The sequence below is a fragment of the Natator depressus genome, chromosome 19 (genome assembly GCF_965152275.1).
Source record: "Natator depressus isolate rNatDep1 chromosome 19, rNatDep2.hap1, whole genome shotgun sequence".
Lineage (NCBI taxonomy): Eukaryota > Metazoa > Chordata > Testudines > Cheloniidae > Natator > Natator depressus.
The window spans coordinates 2,351,068-2,359,066 of NC_134252.1; the positions used below are offsets into that span (position 1 = coordinate 2,351,068).

At 45.7% G+C, this 7,999-nt stretch overlaps 1 long non-coding RNA gene across 1 annotated transcript; it reads left to right on the forward strand.

The window, feature by feature from the left end:
- Positions 1-6,500: 6,500 nt before the first annotated feature.
- LOC141974738 (uncharacterized) lies at positions 6,501-7,703 on the forward strand. The gene is made up of 3 exons (XR_012635803.1): positions 6,501-6,608; positions 6,694-6,844; positions 7,681-7,703. It is a non-coding gene; the product is annotated as an uncharacterized LOC141974738 (long non-coding RNA).
- Positions 7,704-7,999: the final 296 nt, after the last annotated feature.

The window sequence follows — 7,999 nt, forward strand, 5'->3', positions numbered from 1 at the left end:
GAGGAATTCCTGGATTTATCTCTCTCCCACTCTTAGATCTCACCAGTGTCATCCCAAGAGAGGCAGGAGCCTGTTGTGTCACATTTCTTCATGCTGGCCTGGTACTGATTCTACTGTTCCCCTTCTTTCCTACGCCCTGACCACAGCCCAGCCTACTTGGGGGGGGGGGGGGCGGAAGGGATCAATGTAATTGATTTCAGCAAGAGAATACTTTAAAAAAAGAATCCCACAAGCAGAAGCAAATCTGAACTCTTTCCAGGTCAGGAAGAAAAACAGCTTCTTTCCAAGAACTTATCTGGGCAGCTCTGCCCCGAGCACAAGTTGAGTTTCATGAAGACCAGTTCTACCACACCTCTCTGTGCCAGACCTGCTCATGATGGAAAAGAACCCAGTGTTCTGCTACTTCTTTCACAACCTTTCCCCCCCCCCCCCCCCATAGCCTCCCATAGCGAGAGGATGAGGCTCCCCTGGGGCGGGGACCCAAGCAGGCCTGTGCTCTATTCCTGGCTCTTTCTCACACTCATGTGACCTGGGCCACATTTTCAGAAGCACTCAGGGCTGGATTGCCGTGTGCTTGGTCCCTGCACTCAGGGCCAAGTTTTCAAAAAGAACTCAGCTCCATTCAGGCACCAGAATTACGACTAAATTCTCAGACATGCTCAGCACCCAATGGGATGATCTTTAGCTCGTGGGCCTGAGCCAAAGCCCATTGCAATCAACAGCAGTCTTCCACTTACTTCAGCGGGCTTCGGTTCTGACCCTATAATTCTCTGCGTCAGTTTCCCATCAGCACCATGGGAGTAACAATACCAACCCACCTCCCAGGGGGTGTTGCAGGGACATGTTCATTCATGCTTGTAAGGCACTCAGCAATTGCAGTTTTGAGCATCACATAAAACTCTGTGCCTTTGAATAAATTGGGTTCCTGATCTACAGCGGGCAAAAATCCCCTAGAGCCAAAATAATGCCAGGATCTCTTTCCCCATCTGCTCCCCAGAGGAGAGCACCTGCTGCTCTTCCACTCAGAGCAGTGATGCCTTGGGACTCCAGACCTCGACCATGATTGAGATCGGAAAGCCCTTGGTAAGCAGAGCTAGTCAGGAGTTTTCCAATTAAATGTTTTTTCCATCAGAAAATGCTCATTTGTCAAAACCAAAAGTGTTCATGGGGAAAGGTTGGTCTCTGCAAATTCCCCCTTTCAAAAAGAATTTGAAAAAAAATATCAAAATAGTCAAAATGATCCATTCTGACATTTTCAGAATGAAAAACTTCTACTTTTTGGATTGAAATGTTTTAAAATTTCATTCCAATCCTAGTAAAATAATGCAAAAATAAAAAAAAAGGTTGAAATCAAAATGAAACATTTCAATTGACCCAATCTGGGGGGGGGGGGGGGGGAACTGGCATTTTGGTTCATAAACATTTTTGAGATTTTGACTTTTCGTCCTGATTCAGTACAAGATTGTCCCAGGATGAGAACATCGATCCCTGCGCATCTCTAACTGTCAGTCCTTCCTCCCCTTGATTCCTCCAGTAATGTTCAGCACTCGTGGGGGAGACCCTAGGGGAGATTTTCCAAGGCACAACGGGCAGTGAGGCACCTCTCTCTGATGGAAAGTTTATAGGAATTGGACAGATAAGTTCCATTTGAATCTCTGAACATCGCCCTGGCATAGGGCGAACAGATGTCCCGATTTTATAGGTTTCAGAGGAGCAGCCGTGTTAGTCTGTATCCGCAAAAAGAACATGAGGACTTGTGGCACCTTAGAGACTAACAAATTTATTAGAGCATAAGCTTTCGTGGGCTACAGCTCACTTCATCGGATGCAGAGAATGGAACATATAGTAAGAAGACATATGTATGGCAACTTCCACCTTCTCTGTATGTATATATATATTTCTTCTTACTATATGTTCCATTCTATGCATCTGATGAAGTGGGCTGTAGCCCACGAAAGCGTATGCTCTAATAAATTTGTTAGTCTCTAAGGTGCCACAAGTACTCCGATTTTATAGGGACAGCCCCGATATTTGGGGCTTTTTCTTATATAGGCTCCTATTGCCCTCCACCCTCTGTCCCGATTTTTCACACTTATTATCTGGTCACCCTACCCGGGCAGCCCATTGTGCCTCAGCGCCATAGATCCAGCGTGCTGGCATAACTGCCCTGGCCCAGGGCTGCAGGCAGCTCTGTAGACAGTGGCAACATGAACTACTTTCCCACTGCTGATTTTACAAGCTGCTTCTGTCCATAGCCTCAGGTCCCAGGACGTCCTGTAAAGCAACGCAGCATGACAAACACAACCTGATGTGATGCCAAACAACAAGGCATCCCCTGGGCCAGTTGATATTGGAAAGTGTTTGGGAACTTGCCTTTGTAAAGACCTGACAAAGAATGTTTTTGGCTACCCCATGTTGTTTTCTGGCCTGCAGAGATACCAGGTAGTTTTCCAGCCATTGGCAAATCTAATCTAACCTTACATATTAAAGAGCTGCCCAGCTCCTGCCAGCACATTCTCTAAGCTGCGGGAGCTGTCACATGGGAGGGAGTCATGAGCAGGGATATTTCAGCTCTGTGCACTCTATGAGAAAGTTCTGACCATATTTTAGAACATCTGCTACACTGACTCTTCTTTCTAATAAGAGCAAAGCAGAACCACAGAAGCATAAGGCATAAATACAAGCTCAACTGGCACTGAGAGATATTGGAACGTGGCTGCTTTATTGTCCAGAAATCTGGAATAAAGATTTCTTTCCTCAGAGAAGGGTGAGCCAGCCTAGGATTGCACCACACCTCTTCTGCAGAGCTCTCTGCCTGGCCAGATGCAATGGGAAATGCCAAGGTCCTGAAAACCTGTGCTTCCCACAGAGCAAATGGCACGAATCTCCATGCTTCATAGCATACTCTCCTATTCCGCACACATCCCAGACCCTCTCCTGGTCCTGCATAAACCTCAACACACTCACCTCCAGCTCCTTCTATCCCTAGACTCCTAAACCCTGAGTGAGCAAAACATGTAAGAACATGCTATGTCCCAAAAGACTTCAATGGGATTTAAGCACATCGATGATGGATCACTTGGTGATTACCTGTTCTGTTCATTCCTTCTGGAGCACCTGGCATTGGCCACTGTGGGAAAACAGGATACTGGGCTGGATGGACCTTTCGTCTGACCCAGCACGACTGCTCTTATGTTCTTATGATTCATAGATTCCAAGGCCAGAAGGGACCATTGTGATCATCTTGTCTGACCCCTTGTATAACACAGGCCAGAGAACTTCTGCAAAATAATTCCAGAGCAGATCTTTTTAGAAAACCATCCAATCTTATTTACAATTTATCACCAATCGGAAGTGCACCACAACCCTTGGTAAATTGTTCAAATGTACTCACGAGTTTTATTGAATAGGATGTGCTTAAATCAATCCCTACTCAGCAAAGCACACACTTTACTTTAAGCATGAGCTTAAATCCTATTGAATTCCATTGGGATTTAAGCATATGCTTAAAGTTCAACAAGGAGTCTGGTGGCACCTTAAAGACTAACCGATATATTTGGGCATAAGCTTTCGTGGGTAAAACACGACTTCTTCAGATGCATGGAGTGACAATTACAGATGCAGGCATTATATAATCATTATCTATATGCATTATCTATGTGCATTATGTAATCACACATTATATACTGCACACAGCTACCCCCTGATGCTTAAAGTTCAGGAAATCAGGGGCTTAGTGTATAAAAATACTGGCTGAGTTTCAGGCACAGTTAAGCCTTTGTACTCCTTCTCTGAAGCAGTTGGGGGGTTTGAGGGAACCGGTGTGAACGGGGTTTAAAACCATGTGTGATATTTATCAGATTCTATCCCCAATGTATAAATATTACTTATAATTTGCCGGTGTAAATGACTGAACTTAGGTATAGTAGGAAAGTCTGGATCTGTATCCATTCTAAATGTGATTTGTAAGAAATGTGCTTAATTGATAGTAAATTCTGGAAACAGAGTTTTAATTAATTCATTTGCCGAGCAATCCCTGTTCTTTATTCGTGGGTGATCAGTTTACACATAAACATAGCCCTTGCTCCCCGGAAGTCATTAAACATTGACAGAACAAGGAGTAATGGTCTCAAGTTGCAGTGGGGGAGGTTTAGGTTTGATATTAGGAAAAACTTTTTCACTAGGAGGGTGGTGAAGCCCTGGAATGGGTTACCTAGGGAGGTGGTGGAATCTCCTTCCTTAAGAGGTTTTTAAGGTCAGGCTTGACAAAGCCCTGGCTGGAATGGTTTAGTTGGGGTTGGGTCCTGCTTTGAGCAGGGGGTGGGACGAGATACCTCCTGAGGTCCCTTCCAACCCTGATCTTCTAGGACTCTATGAAACTGTGCAGAGTAATTTCCAAAAATGTTTATCACTTTTAAATAATTTGTAAACACAAGTAAATAAGAAACGGTGTTACCCGGCATCAATGCTGTAAAGCTGCTGAGAAAGATCTTACCCTGTAAAACTTTGTGTGAGTACTCTTTATTTACGTGAGTTCTTCTTACTTAGTGAGTTCTCTCTACTCAGTCAAGTACCCCTTTGATTTCTGTCAGGCTCCTCCTGTGAGTAAATGTTTGCATAATCAAGCCAGAATTATTTCTCCTCTTCCTAGCGTGGACCATCCAGCATTTCTTTGTGGGAGGAACTGTTGTTCGCTCATTGGTGGGGGGATGGGATTATACAGTAATTTTAGAGAGAACTGGCATCCCTCCTGTCTGTCTGAGCCTCTCCTCTCCCTTAATCTTCCCCCTCAATCACTATTGTAAGGAAAAGAGAAGCCCCCAAGCCACACTGGGCAGAAGCTTGGAAATAACCTTTTTCATCTCAAAGATCCTGCTAAATTTTAGATAAAAAGGCAGCTTCCCTTTCAATAATGCATTTCCCCCTCAGCTCCCTTGCTATCAAAATAAGTTTTCCAGAAAAGAAAGCTCAAAAGATGACACTTCACCAAATTCAGGCTGTAGAACCGAAGCCTGGGCCTCCCAGAAGCCTGGCTGGAGAGAGCGGAATGGAAATCAGTGCATGAATTTCAGCCCTTTTTTTAAAAAAAGCCCATTGCTTACTGTGGTTCGGAGGCCCCTCGGGAGAAGCAGGGGCAATGGACATTGTTTTAAATCAGGATATTAGGAAGAAGGGTCACCTAGCCTTGCTGACTCCAGCCTGAAGCTCAAATTACAGCTAAGCTTGTAGAATTCAATGTGTGAGATCGCAGAGGGAAGCTGAAAATATTCTACTGCATTGTGGGTCATGAAAGAAGGGAAGACAATCTGCATAATCCTTCCCTTTGCCGCTGCCCCTCTCTCGGTCTTGAAACCATACAAGATAATTTGCTTGAAAGGTCTTGGGCAGGCAAAGCAAACACTTGCTAGATTCTACCAACTATTCTTATTGTAACATTTCTCTGGTAGCTTGGCACTTCACAGAGGCAAAAAGGAAGGTGGGCTCCCCGCCCCCAATCAAAAAAGCCAAGCAAACAAACAGAGCATCGTAATTAGGGGGCCACCTACCAGTAAAGTGATCAAGGAGCAGATTGGTCTTGAGATTGCAATGCTGGCTGTTGCAGTTTGTCTTGTGTTGCTTGTGTGTGTGATCACTGCCACCCCTCCCCTTGAACCAACACCCCTACAGAGCCTATTCCCCGAACAGACCCAGCACCAGCGGCTGCAGCATGAACGCCTCCTCACACACACCGCCAGGACCACTGTAGGGATGAGAAGGGAGTTCAGCTCCATGGCCCAGCTGGTCCTAAACCTCGGCTGAAATTGCCAGTTGCTGCCAATCGTGGTGGTGATTTGTTGGGAGGGATATCGGGGGGGGGGGAAAGCGGGAGGGTTGGAGGATGGGGTGCAGTAGGGGTACCTGTTCACTGGGAACTGGAATGAGAACCCCTAAACTCATTGCCCAGGCGTAGACTGTGGAAGCCCATCAATTGGCATAATGCTGCATAGATTGAGTCAAAGGGGCTACCCCAGTTTACACCAGTCGAGGATCTGGCCCAGGGACTTCAGAGAACTAATTTTTCCCCTGTAAACTTTCTGGGAGAGGGTTTAAAAACAATGGCCTGCTGCCTGCTTATTCCTCGAATCGCAGGAATTAGAGAAAGAGCATCTCGGGTCACCTTGACCAGGGCAGAGCGCTCCCCAAAGCAATGCGCAACCATTTGTTTACTAGCCCTTTCCCATCATATTAGCACGTTCAAAACGTCCCTGGCTAAGCGCTATCGCACTGCAGCCGGCTCTGAAAGCTTATAGCGATATTGGGGGGGGGGGTGTATGCATGAACATTTTCCCCTTGGGAAATACTGTATATGAAATGGATACAGAAAATAAACCATCTATGGCATAAATGAACTGAGATAAAGTACTTTTCTGTAAGTGGCTTAACATATTAAAGACAGGCCTGTTGTGTTACTCAGCCCCCTCATGACGAAGGAGTTTCAGCGCTGGCTGAACAAATTTAAAATTGAAGCTCTTAATGAACAAAATGCTGCACGTGTTGCAAAAGAGAGCTTCCTCGCTTCAGCAGATTTATCTCACCGAAAGCATGCATCTTCGTGGCAAGTGCTACAGGTAATTTTTTTTATTAAAGCAAATTACTTCTATGGGATTATATTTGTGTTTATACCTCTTATTTACTTAGCAACATCATTCCCAGCTCCTCTCGCAGGGCAAAGAAGTAGGCATCCCTGAGCCATTCGCAAGCTGCCTGCCTGGGGAGGGGACTGCGCTCAGTCCACAGCGCCGGTATCTGGAGGCAATCGATTGGCGTTTATTTTCCCAGCAAGCTTCCACGTGCAGATTATCAGGTTAGCTGGAAAACAAAATCTCTGTGGCCTTGATCCAGAGCTGCACTGTCATTTCCTGACTCCCTCCCTCATCTGCTGCTATTGTAAATCTCAGGGGCACTGGATATTTGATGTGTTGGCCACACCCTCTACGTTGGGGGAGCCAGGAGGGCATGACAGTAGATCCAGTCACCTGCTCGCAGGACCACCCCCCACACCTAGTAGCACATTCAAGGCCGCTTTATTGCCCCGTTGTGTGACCAGGTGGTACAAGGGTCCCCAGCACGTGGCAGGATCTGGCCCAGCGGCCCTGACCCAGCAGTGCACCTCAGTATGTGATTAACTTTAAACAGAGGAGTAGTCCCATTATAAGGATCATTCGTTTGAAGAGGTGTCTGAACCTTTGGTCGCTTATCCAAACGAAACTCAAATTCTGGACCTTTCCCCGTTCTCAGTTGTCACCACCTCACGGTGAAAGTCCTTTTCACAGGATTAGATTCAGCTGTTGGGTTTTATTAATTGTTAAAGGAAAGTACAGCACACCTTCCAGATACCAGTAAAAAACCTCCCAAATGCTGCATTCTGACAGCTCCCCCCCCCCGTTTCCCCCGTTTCCCCTTGACAGCTTAATGAGACATTATTCGGTTGGCTCTGATGTATTCCGAGATCATTTGAAGCGGCACATTCTACTTTGCCAGGCAAATCTTGACACTTCATATCAAAACTGTTTCAGGCATTCTGCCATTCAGACAACAACAAAAGCCCCTGCAAACTCAATTTAGAAACATAAAAGGATACAACTGAAAGGACATTTCATTGTAGTTTTGTCTTGTTTTGTTTATAATATCGCAAGATAGTTTTCCTCTATATTGAAACATGCAGCCGGGAAGAAAAAAAGAAAAAGGAACTCAAGGTGGAAGATGGAATACTCAATCCGGAGAAGGGGAGCCTTAAAACAATGGAAGTAAGGTAGATTTGGAGCCTGGTTTTTTAGTATCAAATGCTCAGAGCGCTTGTGCTATCCCAGCTAGTCAGCCAGATTAATCCTTTGGCAGCGTTGCACGTGCATCCACACCCCAGAGGTTTCCTGCATTTTATGGGGTAGCCTGTATTTGTCTGGCAGAGCAGAATATTAACGAGCCCGTGCGCTGAGGCAACGGGAATCCAGGGAAGATT